The sequence below is a fragment of the Pleurodeles waltl genome, chromosome 6, assembly GCF_031143425.1.
Source record: "Pleurodeles waltl isolate 20211129_DDA chromosome 6, aPleWal1.hap1.20221129, whole genome shotgun sequence".
In the NCBI taxonomy this organism is placed as follows: Eukaryota; Metazoa; Chordata; class Amphibia; order Caudata; family Salamandridae; genus Pleurodeles; species Pleurodeles waltl.
Window position 1 is genome coordinate 482,248,927 of NC_090445.1, and position 20,204 is coordinate 482,269,130.

The following is a 20,204-nucleotide window of genomic DNA, read 5'->3' on the forward strand; positions in this document are numbered from 1 at the left end:
TTCTTTCCACTATGCTGTTTCCCTCGGAATGATAGGGGAGGAATTATGGCATTGAACACCCATCATTCCCATGGTGTCCCTGAGTGCCCTAGAGGCAAATTCAGTGCCCTGGCCTAAGTGGAATGCTACAAATGCATATGTACAGATAAAGACCGGAAAATCTTTAATGACAATCCAAACATCAGCCAACCATTGTGGCCATACCAACAGGAATCCAGAACAAGAATCAACAGTGACTAGGATGTATTTGTGTGCACTATCAGGTTGAAAAGGACCACAATGGTACAGGTACACACATTGTAGTGGTTTGTTGGAAATTAGGAGGGATGTCTGTGGTGGGCGTATAATGGTGCACCCTATAATTTGCTGGCAAATGTCACAGCAAAGGACACATTGCTTGGTCTGTTTATACAGACCTGGCCACCAAAAGCGTTTTTGTAATAGTGATATTGTAGCCGCCACACCTGCGTGTGCAGAAGTGACACCCTTATTCGCTTCACTGTTTTGATAAGATCTGTTCTCTCGTCTTGGTTGGGGATCACACAATCTCCTACCCTTGGAATGGTTTCAAGTGCAATGTACTGGGAACTGAGATGGTAGGAATATTTTGCACGGAATGCTTTTGGTAAAGGCTTGCTGTCAGCCAAAGATTTCACAGCAGCCAGCATCTCATTATCCAACCTCATATCGGAGTGAGCTATTACAGCAACAGAAGCCGTAGCTACTGCAGATTTGGTAGCTTTATCAGCCAAAGTGTTTCCAACAATGTATACTTCTAAACATTGACAGCCCAATGTATGTACTGCATGAGCTTTAGGTAGTCTGTCCTGTAGGTCAGCTACCTTGCTGCACATGTTTCTGTGTTTGATAGTGTTTCCTTTAGAATTTCTGAAGCCATTCAGGCGCCTGTGATTTAAGTCGTCATTGGAGGACTGGACGCAATAATACAAATAACACACAATAAGTATAAGTTGGTCAGGATCTGCATGTTCTAGTGCCAGGACAAGAGCTTTAAGCTCTGTCATCTGAGCAGTGCAGTTCCCTAGAGTCTGCATGTAGGTATTTTGAGGGTGGAATGTACCATTCCTGACCACTTCACTTATGACAGCGCAAACAGCTGAGCATTTATGTTTTGTACCTACAGCTGGCTTTGCTGAACCCTCAGTTTAAATGAAAGTTCGGTATTGTTCTAATGATACAATATTAGTTGCTGTGGGGTACTTCTGTTCATATTGGAGGAATTCCTGGGTCTGTAGTTTTGGGTAAAAGATGTAATCAACATTAGTGACAGTCAGGGAGGTTGCCCATTAAATCCAACATGGATGTAATGCTTTTGCATTTGGAACACTAGTTTTGGTGACCACCTTGAGGGCTGGCACCGGGCTAACAACAATAATGTGTTTCACTTGAGAAAGTGGTCTCTCCTTGATGACGGTCATCTACACAGCAGTCAGTATTTTTTCAGTTGGTGCAAAACGTTATTCATTGGAATACAAATGTGATTTGAATGTTTTGGGTACCATGTCACTTTCATTGAGTGTGACATAGGTAAAGCCGAAGGCACAAGCAATTATTCTAATGACCAAGTTTGTTTTATTGTCATGTGTGTGTAAATGTTTTACTTCTAGTATGACCTGCTACATTTCTCTGAGAATGCATGTGTGTTCTGTTGTCCATTGTTTGCTTGTAAAATCTGGCAGAATTAAATCATAAAGTGGTTGTTTGCATTGTGCATAATCAGTTATGTATGTTCTGTCAAAATCAAAGAACCCCAGCAATGACTGCAGTTTCTTTATGGTATTTGGAGGTTGAAGTTGAGCGCATTTTTCTAGAAAGTGCAGGGCTAGGCTCTTGCCTTCATCTGATAGTTTATATCCCAGAAATAGGACACTTAAGAAAGCAATTATTTTTTTCCTGAATTGAATTTGTAGCCCTGAGTGGCAATCCTAACACAATCCAATCTGCCCTCGCCAGATGTTTGTTGAGGTCGTCATCTGTGAGATAAATATCATCCACATAAGACAATGCTTCTGGTTCAATCTCATGTAGTATTGATGTTACTCTGGCTGAAAACAACCCATGGCTGTTCTTATACCCTTGAGGTAATCAGCAAAAGCACAGCTGCAAGCCTAATGAGCTAACAGCGCTTAGATCCCAACTTTCAGGTGCTAGATTTTGGCAGAAAAACCCTTAGGAAATATCCAAGGTTGTCTTCGTATTTTTTGTGCATTATGTTGTTAATTAGTGCTGTGCTGTGTGTGTTTTGTATTGCATAGGCTCGTGTGTGACCATTTAAGTGTCTGTAATCTAAGACCATTTTATATGAATGATCTGGTTTGGCAACCAGAAATAACAGGTTATTTATTGCAGTGACACAGGGTTCAATTACTTCCTGGTACTCAAGTTGTGTCAGAATCTATCTCACTGGAGCTTTAGCCTTGTGTTTAATAGGCTATTGATGTTGTGCCTTTGGTGAAGATCTAATTGGTATAACATGGTAGGGGGATTCTGCATCGCAACCCACATGATTGTGGTACAGCGTGGGAGCCTGGACTAGAGCCCAGTCGGTGGCATAGGCATCCTTTACTGCGTCTGGAACCAGGACTGAGAAAGAATACAAAATGAAATCTTCCTCACGTGGGAGCTTGTGGACAAATTCAGGCGGCCAATAATTTTCTGCCACTAGAATATCTAGTTTAAATTTTCCCAGAATATTACTTTCATAATGCGCTCTATGTCTCCCTCTATTCGGATATTTAATTCATAAACCCTACTGTGAAATCCAGATGATCTATAAGATTCTGGCAACAAATTGAGACCTCTGTCATGCTGTCCAGCAGAGTCACTGTCCACATCCTGTTATTCAACAGTGTTCTCACCACAGCTGGCATTTTTGATTGAAATTGCAGCCACCTCTTTCTTTCTAAATTGGGGTTTCTGTTGACGGGATTAGTCCTCCTTTTTTTACTTAAGCTTCTGAGGAACTTTGTAAGTCCTTCTTCAGCTTCATATAGTCACTTTATATTTCAGACCATCCCACTCTCTCACTCTATTTGTCTAGTGTATCCTGAAAGTAACAAGAGGGACATGTATCAGTGTATTAGTATCTATTAGGAGTTTTCAAAGTTCCTCTATGTCAGAGATGATATCTTCTTTCAGAGGTCTCCCATTGCGCAGATTATCCTCTCTGACTTCTTCCGTGTTTATTTTTGTTTATCCCAGTATTTTTTAGAACCTTCTTGTGCTTCTTTAGTACCTTTTTTTTGTGTGGTACTTTGTATTTGTGGTTTAGTTAGTGTAGCTCCCAGATTATCCCATCCTATGGTATTCTAGGTGTCGGAAATAATCTTTGGCAGCTCGCGCTCCATTCCGGTTGAGTAACATCCTCAGAACCGTTGGCAAATAGCCAAAGCTTCTGCTGCTCCTTAAATGTTGCTTAAAATTATTGAGGATACTCTGTCGTCAAAACTGTGCATCAGTTTAATCCCCAAATCCAGGTCTGGGACGGCCCCATGTTTGTTTGGAATTTGCTTTAATACTTCTGGTAAATTGTCAAGTGTTGGGGTACCATGCTTGGTAGTGTAGATTGAGGCAAAGACTGAACCCCAAATGTAACAGTCTTCTATTGAGGACTTCATGCCAAATGGCAAGCACCTGGTAAAAATTCTATGTTTGTCTTGGTGTCCCAATTGGGGAAACACTGCTTCCAGCTGATTTGTTTATTGTGCAATCCAGAACTGAATTTTCTCTCGCTTTGTGGGTGCTTTTCCCATTAGTGAGTAGACTGCTTGTGGATTAATTTCTGGAACAGCCAATTGATGAGCAGCTAGAACAGCCCTCGCTGGGGCGGTGTTGAAAGTGTGCATCAGAAACTGGATTACTCATCTATATATTGCTACTAGATCATTAGAAAATGTGTGCATACTTCAGCTACTGGCATAGCCTGCACATTGGGATGTGGTATATATGTGTCAAGTGTTGGCCACATTGGTCCATCACTGCTTAAAGGTCCTAATCTCACGGGTTGCATTACATGTGGAAGGGCGCCATTGAACAGGTTTTGATGTTCTTGATGCGAGAGAGGTATCTGTAAGTATTGGTAAGCTCTGCACTGCTGTGGTGCGTTTGCTATTCTGTATGCATGAAAATGTATGTGTTTGCATCTATTTCAGGAAAGTTGACCCAGGAATAGAGTATTTGTGTCCTATATGTGTTGTGGGCTTCCACGATGAATGTGACATCCTCGCCGTCTTCTGTTAAGCCATGGGCTAAAAGAAACTGCGCGAGCAGATGCCTACAGTTATCCCTGATGTATACAGGATTTTAAAAATAGGTGTGAGGGAACACCAGCGGGGGAAAAAGTCCTTTCATGGTTTAAGCTGGAACAACCTACAGCCTAGATAGGTGCTTCCTATTTAGCTGAGGAGGATCACCTCCAAGACCAAGGACGTCTCTGTGTGATGGTACTTAGGGTACCTTCAGTGTGAGTAAGACAGAGATACTCAGGAGACTCGTAAAATTAGTGCACCATGTCATAATCCGACTGCTGGATTTGGGGCGCCAGCACCTCTGTGTTGTAGGTGACTGAGTCACCCCGACACCAGTTGGCAGTTGTCGGCCCAAACCTCCTAGCGCACTAATAGCACCACACGTGTAAAGAAAGTAGCCTTCTACCAACAGAAATATTTTGGTTACTGTGAGTGTGAGCACACTAGTGCTGCCATTTAGTCCTGGAGAAATTACATAGATAATCCTTCCTGCTAATTAGCCGATGGACCTACTCTTAGGTGCACTCCATTGACTCAAGTATAATTTTGTTGCCTTTTAGTTGTGAATCAACACAGTGTCCTGACTCTCAACAACATGTATTCCCAGGTGATTAGATCTGGTGAGTCTTTTTTATAGAGTCTGGAAAGAAACACCAGATGTAGTTAATTGGAATCAATGAGCTCACTCATTGGCCTACTTCCATGAATGTTATTAGTATGGAAGGCCATGCTTGACTTGAGAATGCATTTTACCTTCATGATCATTAACATGTTGACAATGTAGTGAACCACAGGAAATCAGACCATTTTGTTATGTAAGATCTAGCTCCACACGAGCATTGCACACTCTTTATTATACTGTTACAAAGGCACACGTTGCTATGCAGCGGAAGATACTAATAATTTTACTATCACTCCATTAGAAAATAAGCATTGATAAAGACAATAGCTTTACCTTTTTCATGCGCCCAGACGTGCATAAGTAAATTATATTTGGGTAGATCTGCAGTCCTACAAGCATGCATATACGTAAGATAAACACGCTTACACATAGCTATGGTATCTGCATTTGAACCCATCCATAACTCCTCTCTGCCTTCACACATAGAGGGGTTATGGATGGGATCAAATGCAGATACATGTTCTCATTGTTATGGCGAGATATTGAATGTGGGAAGGTGAACGGGTATTAGTTTACTTTCTTCTCCCTCTCACTTCTGTTGCTATATAAAGATAGCCATGAACACAGAATATAGAAGCAGGCACTATTCTATGCGAACTGAAAGGCAACCAGCTAGACATGAACACAAAGTAATTCAAATACAGTCCTCTATGTACACAGCAAATGTACAGAAGTTTATGTTTCGTTTTGTTCTGCTGCTTTCAACTGTTTTAATATGCCTTTCTTTTTATGTTGTTTAACAGCTTTTCTGAAACAGAACTTACAAAGTTTACATAAACTGTTTTCTAGTTTATACATAATAGCGAAACAACTCAGAGAAATCCGGGGTGGGGGATCCTGGTGAGGTAGACGTTTTTTCTCAGCTTGACAGTGCTCGAGACATGCTAGGCAAGCCTTCCATGAGCGAGCTCAACCAAAGTTGTGTTCTCCACCATAGATAGGTCCATTTGCAACTGGGGTCCTTCACTTCTGGGGTCCTGCACTCCCATATTGTACCGAACTTGAAACAAGTACCAATTTTTAACAATTGTCTCTCAGGGTAGCAAGACAGAGCAGTCACTCTCGGAATTTAGCAATACAATGAACAACAGTCATTAAATCACTGTTGTGCCAGAACTTTTTCTTTTAAAAGGGAAACGCACTTATACAACCAACTACATAATATCCACAAGTTAACAAACACAAACAGATCAGAAGGCAGAAGTGACCATAGACACATACGTTAAAAGGACTCAAAACCACAAGGAGCAACACAACACAGAAAGATCATAAATGTTAAGTAACTCCCCTAAATATTTTCTGGTTCCCCTATAGCAAGGTACCACAAAAGATCTACTCACCTGCAAATCCTAGCCCATAAATACAGAAAATCTCCTCATATGAATTGATTAGGGGTGCATTAGTAAAATGTCAGGCTTACTGTCTTAATCAGAATGCAACCATATTAATCAACTGCACACCAATAACCCTTTCACTACAATGCATTTCAACCTTAGCAAATCATTTCGGATGTTATTAGAAATATGTGCTATATTAAATGTAACATTCATTAACTTAAACAATATGCATTTAATTTGAGTTTAATTTCTCCACATTCCAATAAATAAAATGTTGAGAATTTTGAGTTAGAGTTATATTTTTACATTAAACCCGTCACCTGACACCAGTAGGGGACCTCACAACAAATGTACTGGGCAACAGCAACTTTTAACAGTGTTTAAAATTGGAATACAATATGCTCCTGGGGTCATCCCACATAGCCAATGTTCTTGGTGGTTTCCACCACTTCAAACATTAAAATTTTATTTAGTCCACACAGGGGCTTATGAGATTATTCTCTGCCCCAACGTTCTCATTATAGTCATCTACTCAACAATTTAGTTTTCTCTTTTTTAATGGCTCTGGCCTGTTTCATTGGTAGGTGCCTCTGTCCTTCCTTTTGAGCACTCACATACTGTCTGATGAAACTAGGTGGGAGCCTAATCCCAATTGGTTAGGCCACTCCGCGTCAGCCTGGCATGTGAGCCAGCTACCTCTTCCTCTCTCTCTCTCCATCACACTTATTCCAGTGGGGGATAATGATGAATTCAACTAGCAATATTGCCCCAGACATGGGTGAGGGAGTGGGAGGTGTGCAAAGATCCGGAACATTCAGCATGTGGAGGCGCTCCCAAGTTCTCGATCTTTACATGTCAAGGGCTGCCCGAAACCTACCAGGTAAATGTTGTCACTATCAGGGTACCTGTGAATCTTTCAGAAGTTTGAGGTTGCCCTTCCCAGGGTACTGCGAGACAGAAATAGTCCTAAGAAGTGGAAGAGAAGCTTTTCCTTCACATTTGTAGCGAGTCCACCCTCTCCTGTCCACCTGAAGTGGGGGGGAAGCCAATACCACTGGTCCCAGAGACACAGCCCCCAGAGTGCCAAGTACAAACCTGGATTCTTCTCCAGGCAGGGGCATCAGGACTCTGGTTCATCCCTCTTCTGTACATTTCTCTTCTCTCACAGTATCTCCCATGCCTAAAGATTGAACTGAAGAGGTAATAAGTTTTAGAATGCAGGTGTATTTGCCCAGTCCAAAACTGCCACATGATCCCTCCACTCATATTGGGATGGGAAAGTCCTCTGTATTACAAATGGTAGTGCACTACAGCCATGATTGATAAAACAAAAATGACAACGTCTAGATAAACTAATTTCTAATATATACATAAAAGTTTGTGTCTGTAACAAATAATTATGAGAATTCCATGTTTCACAAATGGTTGGAGGAACCAGTCGCAAAATTGAGACAGTGGTCCAAAATGGAGCCAATCCCAGATATTATTGGTCTCCCTGGGGGTGGGTGTTTATTCTTATGGATCTTAGGTAAGATGTCTTTTTTCTTCCCTTTTTTCCTCTTTTCTTTTGTTCTTTTTCCTACCTTTCAGCTCTGTGCACATTGTGCCCCCCCCGCCCTCGCTCTTTATTATTTCCGCTCTTCTTTTCCCTTTTTTCCTGCTCTGGCTCCCACAGGACTTAATCTCCCTGGGAACCTGAGTGCGCGCTGCGTATCACGCGGCACGCCGTTTCTTCAGTGCATCACCGCGTCCTTACCACAGGACGTGGCTGATGCGCGCCACGGGACTCAGTTTCCCAGAGTCCCGTGGAACCAGGGACGCACGGCGCGTACCCCGTGGCGCATCATCCCCATGCGCCCGGTCGCGTCTCAGACTTGGGACGCGATCGGAGCGACCACACCCTGATTACTCCAGCCTCTTAGATGTGCCCTTAACTTACAGCGCGTCAGCCTAATGGCACTCCTGACATACCCGAACTTCCGGGATTGCCACAAAAACTTATTATGAACGCCGGAACTTGCCGGCCCAGCATGCATTGGCTCTTCCACCTCCAATACTACCTTAAATACCGGGCCCTCCCTCCACTCGACATCAGAGCGGTCTGGCACCGGCATGTAGGTACTCTCACCGGGTATTCCCTTTGGAGTGGTAAGTTTTTATTCTGGTCATTCCTGCATTTGGGGTCTCTCTTTCACCCCGGTCCTGTGGCAACCCCACCGGATACCAGCATTTATTTTTTATTTATTTTTTATTCTGCTGGACTCTTCCTCTTCTGCCTTCCCCTTTTCTTCTGCCCTGCTGTCTTTCTCTCTTTTCCTTTTTTTCCCTTGTTTCTCCTACATTCCTTTTCTTTCTTTCCCTCTCCTACTTGGACCTGATTATCCTTGGCATCTCTCCCCTTTCTGCCGCCCCTCAAGAGTGTGACTACTAGGGAAAACCCCACGCCCGGCGTTACACAGACCAGAGGCCATTCGCCCCTATTTCCGGGGTAAGTCATCACTGCATGTGTGTTTGAGTGTTCTTTTTCACTTTTTTTCGTGTATATTACCACCATATTTTGCTGTGTTGTTTGCAGTGGTGTGACACCCTTCACCTTTTTATAATCTGCAGTTTATCTATTATACCTTACAGACCTACCGTACCATGAACCACCTGTTCAGGTAGGCTTTTAGATTTCACTTAGCGAGCACACCCCTTAGCAGTAGTGCTCCGGGATCCTAGACCCTGACGAATGCCCCTGACCTTCCAGCACATCAAGAGGGCAGAAACATGTTGGTCATACATATACTTTTTTAGACTCTAAGAGACATTAATCTCTAGTGAGCCTTCTCTCTCCCCCTATTTTAACCTTACCAACATGCACCTCCATTAAAGTTTAATTAATTGATATAGGTGACATGTATGGTAATTTTATTCTCACCCAATCTGGATCCTTGTTATTTATCCAGTAAGTTTAATTTCAGCACTCCCTCTTGTTCTTTTAACAAAGAGGTTGAGTCCGCCCATGTAGTATCATCTTACTTGGGTGGGGCTAGGTGGTCAAATGATGAAGCAAGACACTATTATGTGTGTGAGACCACCTAGTCCATAAAGGAACTCCCCCTCCTATTCAACACAGCCATCCGTTCGAGAGACACTCTCCACACACGCTCTCCTCCCATCACGAACCCGAACCCAACCGGTACTGACAATTGAGGGAACACTGGTCCAACTCCACCCTCAGCCCCAACTATCCCACACCTTTAGTGGTTGCATAGATTTCTCTTGGGAGCTCGTGTGGGATAGTATCACTCCCATTACACTCTCTTTGTGTTTTAGGATAAACCTTTGAGCTCATATGAGCATTCTAAAATGCTGGTAAGAATGTTAAAACTCTGCTTGGAGAATAATTATTTTTTGTATGAAGACAGATGGTTCAGACAAGTAATGGGGACAGCGATGGGAAGTTTCTTTGCTCTTAGCTTTGCATGTTTGTTTATGGGATGGTGGGAGACCCAATGTGTGATGTCAGATGATAATGAGAAATGGACGAAATATGTCATTTTGTGGACAAGATTTATTGATGATTTATTCATCATATGGGATGGTCCTGAGACTGCATTGTGAGAATTTTTAGATTGGTTACCAAGAAATAAATGTAATCTAAATTTCACGTACAAAGTCAACGAGAAAGTATTCTAATGCCCAAAAAACGTGAAGGTGAAACCAATACAGTGAGATGTATTACAACTTTTAATACACATTCGGCTGAAGAAATGAGGATCATGAAGAGATATTGGCATTTGATTAAGGCAGATAGGGCGATAGGAACTTTAGTGAGTCCATTTCCTAGAATCACATATAGAAAGAGTAATTCACTGAGGGATATTTTGGTACATAGTTATATGAATAAGAAGGAGAATTCATTTTTTGGGAAGCAGCAAGGTTTTTACAGATGTATGAAATACAAGGCTTGTAGATACAGTAGTAATTGTAAGACATATAATTTACCCAAAGGGTGAAGAAATGATTATTGGTAAATTTATTAATTGTAATTCAGATTTTGTTGTGATTTCATGTCCATGTAAGTTGAGGTATGTGGGGAGTACAATTTTTCCTGTCAAAAAACTGATTTTGGAACATTGGCGTGCAATTAAAAACAATGATGTTAATTATCCAGTAGCACAACATTTCAGACAGGTGCATGATGGTAAAATTGATGGTATGCTTTTCTTTGGGATTGACAGAGTTTTGCCATCACCAAGAAGAGGAGACAGGGAACGTATTCTCAGGAGGATGGAATCTGAATACATAATCAGACTAAACAGCAAATTCCCGTGGGGATTGAACCAGGATGAAGATCTTTTTGTACATGTGGGTTGATAGAAAAATTTTCAGAGAAGGACAAGGATCATACATTGACATATGATATGTAACATGACTCTGCTGGTGTAAGAAAACATAATTGATTAGTTCCCTATCGCCCTTGGATTGGATAATTATTATTGCTTATCTATTACATGTAAAAACAATTTTTTGGTATAGTATAATTAGTTTTAAAAAACAGGAAGTAAATGAGAGGGTTTTTAGAAGGAGAAATAATAATAGGCCACTTGGCTGCGATATGAGTTTTGAGTATTTCTTCTATGTCCATTAAACAGGAGGATGTATTTTTTAGGGGCGATTGGGCTTGTTTGTGTTAGTATGGAAATATGGGCTATGATGAAGACCGACATGGCCGAAATGCGTCAGCCTTGAATGATGCTTACAACTTTATGAAGCAATTAACGGTATTGGATTATAGAAATCTGGAATGCCGGTGACGTCTTTCAATAAGGGTTTGGAAGGACAGCTGCGTGGGTATTTATGGGTTCTGCAACCGGAAAACAGAGCACCGATCCCGACTGGCGGTTGTAGTCAGCTGAGAGCAGGAAGTTGTTTGATGTGTATATATGTGTATATATATATATATATATATACATATATATACATATATATGTATATATATATATATATATATATATACACACATATACACAGATAGATAATACCAGGAAAGTGCGTGGTAAAGACCAACAATGAATGCAAGGCATTGCAAAGATCAACACATTGTATCACATGCATGATAAAGGCATGAGTGGAAACGTCATACAACCATAGTAGATTCATGTTGGATTGGTGAGTTAAGTATAAAAAAGTAGCATGAAGCCAATTCCCTGGATTATCGTATGTATAGCTGTGTGTCTGGTCATGCTGCTCACCCACCGTATTTATCACACTGTGCACAGCAGTACACAAAAGGATGTGATTTTCTATGAGGTTGCTGCCCGCCTCTGAGACTAGCAGCTTCTTTTTTTACAGCCAGCCAGTCTCTGTCAGCTCTTCAAAGTAACCTGATCTGAATTCATGTACAACATTGTGGTCAAACTCATGTGTGGAAACAAGCTCCCTTTAGAAGATGTGGATCGAGTAACATTTCTGGCTTATGACTGTCTGCTACTGGTAAGGGTGTCCTCCAATGGTTCACAGCTCTCTTGCCTGTTTTTTCCAGGTTTTTCACATGTACTCTGTTGTTGAGGTGGCAACACCTCTGCTTCTAGGGTAGCAGAGTTAAGTTTACCTGCCATTGAGCCAGGCAACGTCTAAGAGTTAAACACTCGGTTGTTGCATTACTTCCTTTCCTGCTAAATAGCGCCCCGGAGTTTCCACTGAGGTCTGGCTCAATGTGTCTTTTTCCTCTGTCCTGCCAATCCGTGATATATATCACCATTGGGTTCTGAAAATGTAACATCTAGAATGTGTCTAATCGTTTGACAGCACATTCTTAAAAAGTCTCCATAGCTGGGCGCAATGACTCAAGGGCTAACTTAGAAATTATGTCAATGCAAAAACAGGTCATGACTGGAAAATGTTGATCAAGGCTTTCATCCTGTGATGGCTGGATCCTAACCTCACCACCCCTCTTATCATACATTTGTATTCAGCATTCTCAGGTCCTTGAGTTTTGCCTTTGGTCTATGGGACTTGTAGTTCTCCATTTGTCCTTCTATGTATGAAGTCAATGTAGAGAGTGCTAATGCCTAAACAATCAGTCTTCATGACACCACAGTGAGACATATTGGCAGTTATAACCAGAGATGTTTTAATGTATGGGCAATGTGGGCTCCAGCCCAGGGCCCCAGCCTTTCTGAGGGCCCCCTGATAGTGCCAGCTCTGTCCTGCAGAGAGTCTTTCCCTGATGACCTTGAGGAATTCTTAAACCGATTGTTTTAAATACTTTTTCCTTTTATTTTTATTATGAGTGATATGTGAGAGTCTATTACAGACATTTTGCAGAGAAATGTTGGGTTTGTTTCATGCAACATTCATAAACAGTTTCTTTTAAATCAAAACCGGACCTCAGATAAGAGAAATGGCAGGGTGTCACAGAGATTATACACAGTAATATTAGCAGTAGTTAATTTGTAAATACCAGCTGCTGCATTTAAATGTCCAAGCACAGAATACTGAGGCAGCCTAATCCTAAAGCCATCTCGGGCCTCTTTAATCCATTTACAGCCACTCCCTGACCCTTCAGCTCACTCTTGCAGTTTCTGCTTTCTCCCTTTGTGACGTTTTTCTGTCTTTCCCATATGTGTCTTTTGCTCGCAGCAATTGCCTGATGCAGAAAAAAAGTGCCAGCCCTCAAAAATAAATGCTGGTGCTCACAACTGGCAACCACCGGCTCAAATTAGGCACTGAACATTAGTGAGATGCTGCTGTGTTACAATTCTGAAAACGCATGCCGCTACCCCTGAATACTAAAGATAAACACATTTACAATTTGGATGAGCAGGCCTGTGACATGACAAAAAAGGCATGAAGGAACTGAAAATGGTTAATAAATTCACAGCTGTTCCAAAAAGGGGCTCCGAAAATACATTTTGCTGCCCAGCCTACAAAATCCTTAAGATGTCCCTGCTATAACAGAAAGGAAACAGTTGGCACCCTACTATTAAATACCTTGTCCTCTTATTTGCCCCGTGTCACTAATCGTGTGCGAACTTCAACCAGTCAACGCATTTTAGATGGTAACTAGGCATTCTGGGCACAGGGTTGATGTTTCAAGCACTTCGAATAAAGGTGCTATTATTCAATTCTATAGTTTACAAATTATCAGCATCAGAAGATCAAAAGAGTGAGTTTGCCAGTCCGAAACCCAAACATGTAACGTACACTTCATACACATAAACCAGTAGAAAATAAGTGCCCATTCTTTTAAAGGTACTAAAGCAGAACCTCTTTGTTAAAGCGTTCCAGAGCTCTTGCCATGGTCTGCAACTCAAGAGGGTAACATTAGAATATTGTTTCCTGGGACAAGCTGTTGAGTACAGTAACATCGAAAAACTGTTTTCCGTTTCAGACCACGCATCTTGCTTCTTAGTCGGTTGGAAACACAAACTTTGGTAGTTGAAGAGGATCTACAGTTTCAAGGATCTGGAAACCTTTGAAATGCCCGCGCTGAGCCTTTCTTTGCACAGACGTTCTCACTACATGCTGGTGGTTCCCTGACAAATACTTGATATAGTTTGGCTTAGCTGGTATCAGCCCGACTCCAGGAGGACGTACTTTCCTTCTTTGAGTTTTTGTAGCCACCCGATAATAAAACCAACCTATCAATCTCCCTCCCCCCAGAAAAAATGCCTTGATTTGTGCCAGTGTAGAGCTACCTCTCTTTACTTGTGGGCGCACTATCACTCGGTTTTAGAAGCATGGGACATTGTGGAAAAAGGTGTGTGTCTGACAAAAGCAGTGAAATATCAGAAGGACTCGGAAAAAGGGAAAAATCATGGCCCGTATTTATACTTTTTGACGCTAAACTGCGCTAACGCAGTTTAGCGTCAAAAAATTTTGTGCCGGCTAACGCCATTCTGAAGCACCATGCGGGCGCCGTATTTATTGAATGGCGTTAGCCGGCGCAAGCAGACCGGCGCTGCCTGGTGTGCGTGGAAAAAAACCACGTACACCAGGCAGCGCCGGCGTTGGGAAAAATGGCGCTAGGGCGTCTTAAAAATGGTGCAAGTCAGGTTGACGCAAAAAATCGCCTCCACCCGATTTGCGCCATTTTTAACGATGCCCAGACGCCATTTACATGACTCCTGTCTTAGTAAAGACAGGAGTCATGCCCCCTTGCCCAATGGCCATGCCCAGGGGACTTATGTCCCCTGGGCATGGTCATTGGGCATTGAGGCATGTAGGGGGGCACAAATCAGGCCCCCCTATGCCAAAAAAAAAAAAAAAAAAAAATTATACTTACCTGAACTTACCTGAATGTCCCTGGGGTGGGTCCCTCCATCCTTGGGTGTCCTCCTGGGGTGGGCAAGGGTGGCAGGGGGGGTCCCTGGGGGCATGGGAGGGCAGCTGTGGGCTCATTTTGAGCCCACAGGTCCCTTAACGCCTGCCCTGACCCAGGCGCTAAAATCCGGCGCAAATGCTGGATTTTTTGCCCCGCCCACTCCCGGGCGTCATTTTTGCCCGGGAGTATAAATACGACGCATTTGCGTCACAGTCATTTTTTTAGACGGGAGCGCCTACCTTGCATCTCACTAACGTTCATGCAAAAAAATGACGCTCTTTCCTCATACTTTGGCGCTAGACGCGTCTAACGCCAAAGTATAAATATGGCGTTAGTTTTGCGCCAAATTTGCGTCGAAAAAAACGACGCAAATTCGGCGCAAACGGAGTATAAATATGCCCCCATATGTTTGAGGAACATTTATTTTTATCTTGTAATCCCTCTCTGGCTTTTTTTTTCCTGTCGAGAGTACTCAGATAATCATGAAACCTAATAGTATGCTCACACCATTCTTACAATGCAGCTACCATCTGTTTTGAGAACACAGCTCCAAAGCTCATACATATCAAACAACGATCCCTTGTCCTAACTACTCCCAACACCCTATCAACCATGCACTTCAACAAGAGTGTTCAGGAAACCGATGTGAATTAGAGCCCGAAATGGAGCGCTATTCAAGATATTGTTCTGACTCGGTAAAGTATCATTCGCACTCCAGAACTCTATGCTTCATTTGTCGCTTCTTAATTATGTAAGCAAAAGGCCTTACAGTCACTGCTCTTAATTTGTACTAAGACTGGTGTGGAGAAACAGCAGTTTAACTCTGCAAATGTGACACTTAAGACTTCCACGCATTTGAACATCCTTTCTCTCTATGTTTTTTACCCGGTTTCCACGACTTGCAAAAAGAGACAGAAACAGCAATAAACCTTCAACTTCCTGCAGGTCTGGGCTTGCCTGCATAGTTGTGAAGATTGTAGATGTGCCTCTTAATTTCTGGAGATAAGTGACATGCTCAGTAGAGGAAGATGAAAAGAAACGGGCGTTAGCAAGCAGAGACCATGCCTGGGGCCACTGCGGTAATGTGTTAGAGAAAACAAGATGGGACGCCATGGCTGCATTTGACTCTTTTTGTCTATAAAAAGAGAGGATAAATATGTCAGATTTAATATGGTTGACGGTTTGTTTAAACGAGTCAGTTGAAATGGAGAAAAAAGAATAGAAATTTGTAAATGGGGATTTCAGCAGACGGTAGAAATGGGAAAACGGGCCCTGTGTATCAGCCCTTTTCCTCGCAGATCTGGTGAAGTGAAAAGTGACAGACTTTTCAACAGAAGTAAAGAAAATGCAGAGTATTTAACCCCCGCACTTGGCCCAACCCAATTAATGTAATTCCCCATATACGTTTATGAAAAACTCACAACAGCTGTGTGTGGTTGCATTTTGCTGTGGGAATACTTGGCTGCAGTTTTATTACATGCATAGACTCTTGCAACACAACCTTTGACCTCATAATTCACAGTGTTCATTCATATTTCAAGATGACAAGGCCTTAAAATTAATACAATGTCATAAATCATTCTGAGTGCCACACATTGCTTTCGTCATGATCGTAAATCGTCATTTCAAGACAGGTCATACATCATCATTGGATAGGTCATACATAAATCATTTTTACCAGGATCATAACTTTTCTGCATGACATCATCTCTGCTATAAATCAGAAAAGTCCTTGTCATTTGCTTGTCATAATTCTGACACCTATTGTTGTAGAGGGCACCCTTCATGCAGCTTTTGGGGTCATCCAGTTTGGTTGGTTCTTTTTCTGATCGTGAGGGGGTAGCCTGTTAGGGCTGTCAAGCTCAAGTCGCTACCTTGTCTGTCCATTTTGTGTCCTGCCAACAGACAGGTCTGGGCCGTGAGTGCCGTGCTTCCCTTACTCCCCCATCTGCCTCCTTACCCTGTTGTAAGGCGTCCCAAGGTAAGTAGCCTTTCTGCTGCACACCGCCAATCAGTGTGCCTCCTTTACCAACCAACATGCCCCTTTTACCACCAAGCTACCTGAGTGGCTTACGTCCTCAGACGGCTCCCACCTTTCGTTCTTTGGGGTTTGCTGCTTCTCATCTTTTCGGTGCCGCCCTTGGTTCCTTTCAGATTCTCAACAGACCACCTCAGTGTCCCGGCCGTTGGGCCTCCCAAGAATCACTTGATTTTGCAACCACTCCTTTCCAACAGCCTACCAGACACCTTTATTCTTTAATGAAGCAGCCTGCATGTGCTATCTTTGCCCCCATGATGGAGGTCTCCTAACCTTTGCCTTCTTCTGTGATATCTTGCCCCAACTATTCAGATCCGAATAACTCATGCCTCCCGGATCCTTGGGGCTGGGCTATCATCTCTGCTATATATCAATCAGGTCAAAACTCAGGCTGTCCTGATAATCCAGAACCCCTCCTCACCCCACTCTACGTAGGTGCTTTCTTTGAAATCCGCAGACGCCTCTTGTAGAGTCTGAACCTTGTGTACTATTCATTAACAAACACATTTCCTGCCTCCTCTCATACTCAAACACACAATCGCTAACTTAACATTATCCCGGCATCATTAGAGGCTTTTTCCATATGTTTTATTCAGGACCATTCTCCCCTGCCCAGGCTTACCACTGTTAGTTGGATGGACTACTCTTGGTTATGCTACTGGGCCGAAACGTAACACTCGGCTCACCAGGTCTTTGCTATCATTGCAGTATGGGAATATATCATTCTACTGCCTACTGGCTGTCCTTGTTAACCCCCTGTAGCTCCAATGTCCTGATCGTGATGGGCTAGGAGTGCTTAACCCTGTGAAATCAACCTCTACATCCAGTCATTTGTGTGTGTTTCATATTGTGCCCACTTTCTCCTTATTTTAAAAAACCTGGGTCGCCCAATGAGACTTTGCTGCAAGCTGGGAACCTAAACTGTAAATATATATGACTTTCTAAGTAGTTGCGTACCCCCTGAGGAAGCTATACCGACACCCGGGGTCCCAGGACCACAGGTTGGAAACTATTGCTGTAACCTCTACCTTGCAGTTTGCACGCAGCTCTTCTGTGTTGCTTAAATTACCATAATCTGTGTAATGTCTAGTCATAGACCCTTGGATCCCTATTGAGTTGTCAGCCGTTACCAGTTATCACGGAAATCTTGTCAGCCAATACCAGTTATCACGGAAATGCCCTTCACTGGAACGAGTGCTGAGTTAGCAACACCCCGTGGCTGTGGGAGGTTGACATATAGTGTGCTTCCTCTGGATTCTTCCCCCATCACACCCACTGTGCTCTGGTCCATCCACGTGTATCTGTGTGGGCCCGACTGGATCCTCTTCGACCCTTCAGTGTGTCATCTCCCCTCAAGGATACAGTACATAAAAGGAAAAAGGAGGGGGACACACTGACACTTATAACTTACGTGTGATGTAGCACACCGTCATCAAACCATGCTCCCTTGACCTCTCTAGGGTATCTTGTGTGCATGTGGACTTTTGTTACCGAGAAGATGTGGCTGGAGGTATACCTTGCATACCTGTAACTTTCCTGAAATGCTACTTACCCCTACTAAACCACACATTACTGCTGTCAAGTTTAAATCCAGGTGTGTGCCCAAAACCCGAGCTGCGCCCTCTCATAGAGCCCCAATGATACTGCTCTTGCCTGAGCACATGGATGCCCCCATTGGCTTGGGCCTGCATGCCCTTATCTCTGTACCAAACACTCAAGGATTTATTTTGGCAAGGCCTATGTGGGACAGCCTCTAAAATCACACAAGCAATCGTGTGCCTCAATAACATGTAGTCATGTTTTTTTTTTTATTGACTTCCTTTGTGCTGAACATGGGAGCTCTTGCCCATCAAGGGGAGCCGCTTTAACTTGACCTGCAACTCGGTTCCCGACAGGTTTTGGTACTTAAGTCCTCTATTATTTAACTCTGTTTTTATAACAAGCCTTGCCAGAAACACGGTGCCTGAGGGGCGCGCTGTCTGCTTCTCCCTTCCTGCTGGCGAGGTATGCAGAACAAGGTTCTAAATTGCATGCATACCCTCATCTTTGTACCAACCACTCAAGGATGACCTTGCCCAGGCCTACAGCCCTATTTGGGCCCGCGCCCAGAAGCATGCAGCCCCTTCATGCCTCAATAACCAGTAGTAATTTAATTATTTTTTTTAAGAAAATGGGGGCTCCTGCCCCCCCACCGGGAGAGCCCTTATGATATTTTTCATTCAATGTGTGTGATAATTATTATACATCGTGTAAGGTCAGAGAGTAAACCCGCTGCCTATTTTGCTATTCCATAGCTGAGCACCATTAATGAGTTCCACCCTATTAAATTTTACTTGAATCTTGATATCTTTGATTGGGTTGCTGCTTCATTTATTCATTTATTTTTGGACAGGGCAGGGGATCACATACCATTGCTTAACAGCTAATCTTAGAGCTTTGAAAACAAGCTGGACTGCAAGATACCTTGAAAACCAGCTAGCAACTAAACTACCTTGCCCAAGCAATGTGAGACACACCTCTTAGCAGGTCCTGAAGGGCCAATAGTAACCTTATTGTTGTAATAATTACATATGCTAGGTGGCAGTAGCACCACCTGGTGTTCTAGCAGTTTCTGTTTCATGCACTGGCATCAGTAAAGAGCAGCATCTGCTAACCTTAAGTCCCCATTTAGTTCCCTTTGCTCTCCCTTTCATGGACGGTTGTGCAGAAGTTCAACTTTTACTGTAGCCCATGAACAATAAATAGAACGTTGTGACAAGAGGTCATTGTTGTAATAAATTTGTGGGTTAAATGGCGCATGAAATCACTTCTGCTGCCTTTATCCTTTCAGTGATGTTATGGTTTCATGGCATCAAAATGTCAGAAATATAAAATTGTATGCGATTTCCTGACCAGGGGCCTTTGCATTAAAAACATGCAGAGAAATAGTCCAATCAAAATGGTCCCCAGTTAATTGAGGGGGCATTTTTCCCTCTCTTTTTCTTTTTTTGAGGGGCAGCACTTATTTTTCTGCCTCAAGCATTTATCACGAAAACCACATGGGAAGGCCGGCGGAAAAGAAAACGAAAAAGACATAAAAATGGTGGAAAGCGGAAATCTGCAAGTGAGCTGAGAGACCAGAGGGTGGTTTTAAATTGATTGAAGAGGCCCAAGATGGCTTCAGGAATACGCTGTGTCAGTATTCTGTGTTCGCACATTGAAATTGCAGCTGCCACATATTTAGCAGATGGCTTTGGGCTCCGAGAAGGAGAAATTCCAAAAACCTGCTCTCTTGCCCACCAATTCAATGAAAATCCCTGATAAGCTGGGATGAGGGGCCAAGGATGTGAAACACCAAGAGGGTCATGCTTCTCGTGTTTACCACCTTTGGTTTGCGAGGGTCCCCCAGCCAGCCCCCGTCTACCCCTCCTTCTTGTCCCAGCTTCCCGATGTGCTGCTGCTAAGTGTCTGATGGTGCTTCAGGCTAAGTGTGCCGGGGTAGCGAACAGGCTATGTTGTGCAGAAAGGACAGATCATAGAGAGCAGGGGCAGCAGACAGGATGTGCCCGGGCAGCAGGGACAGATG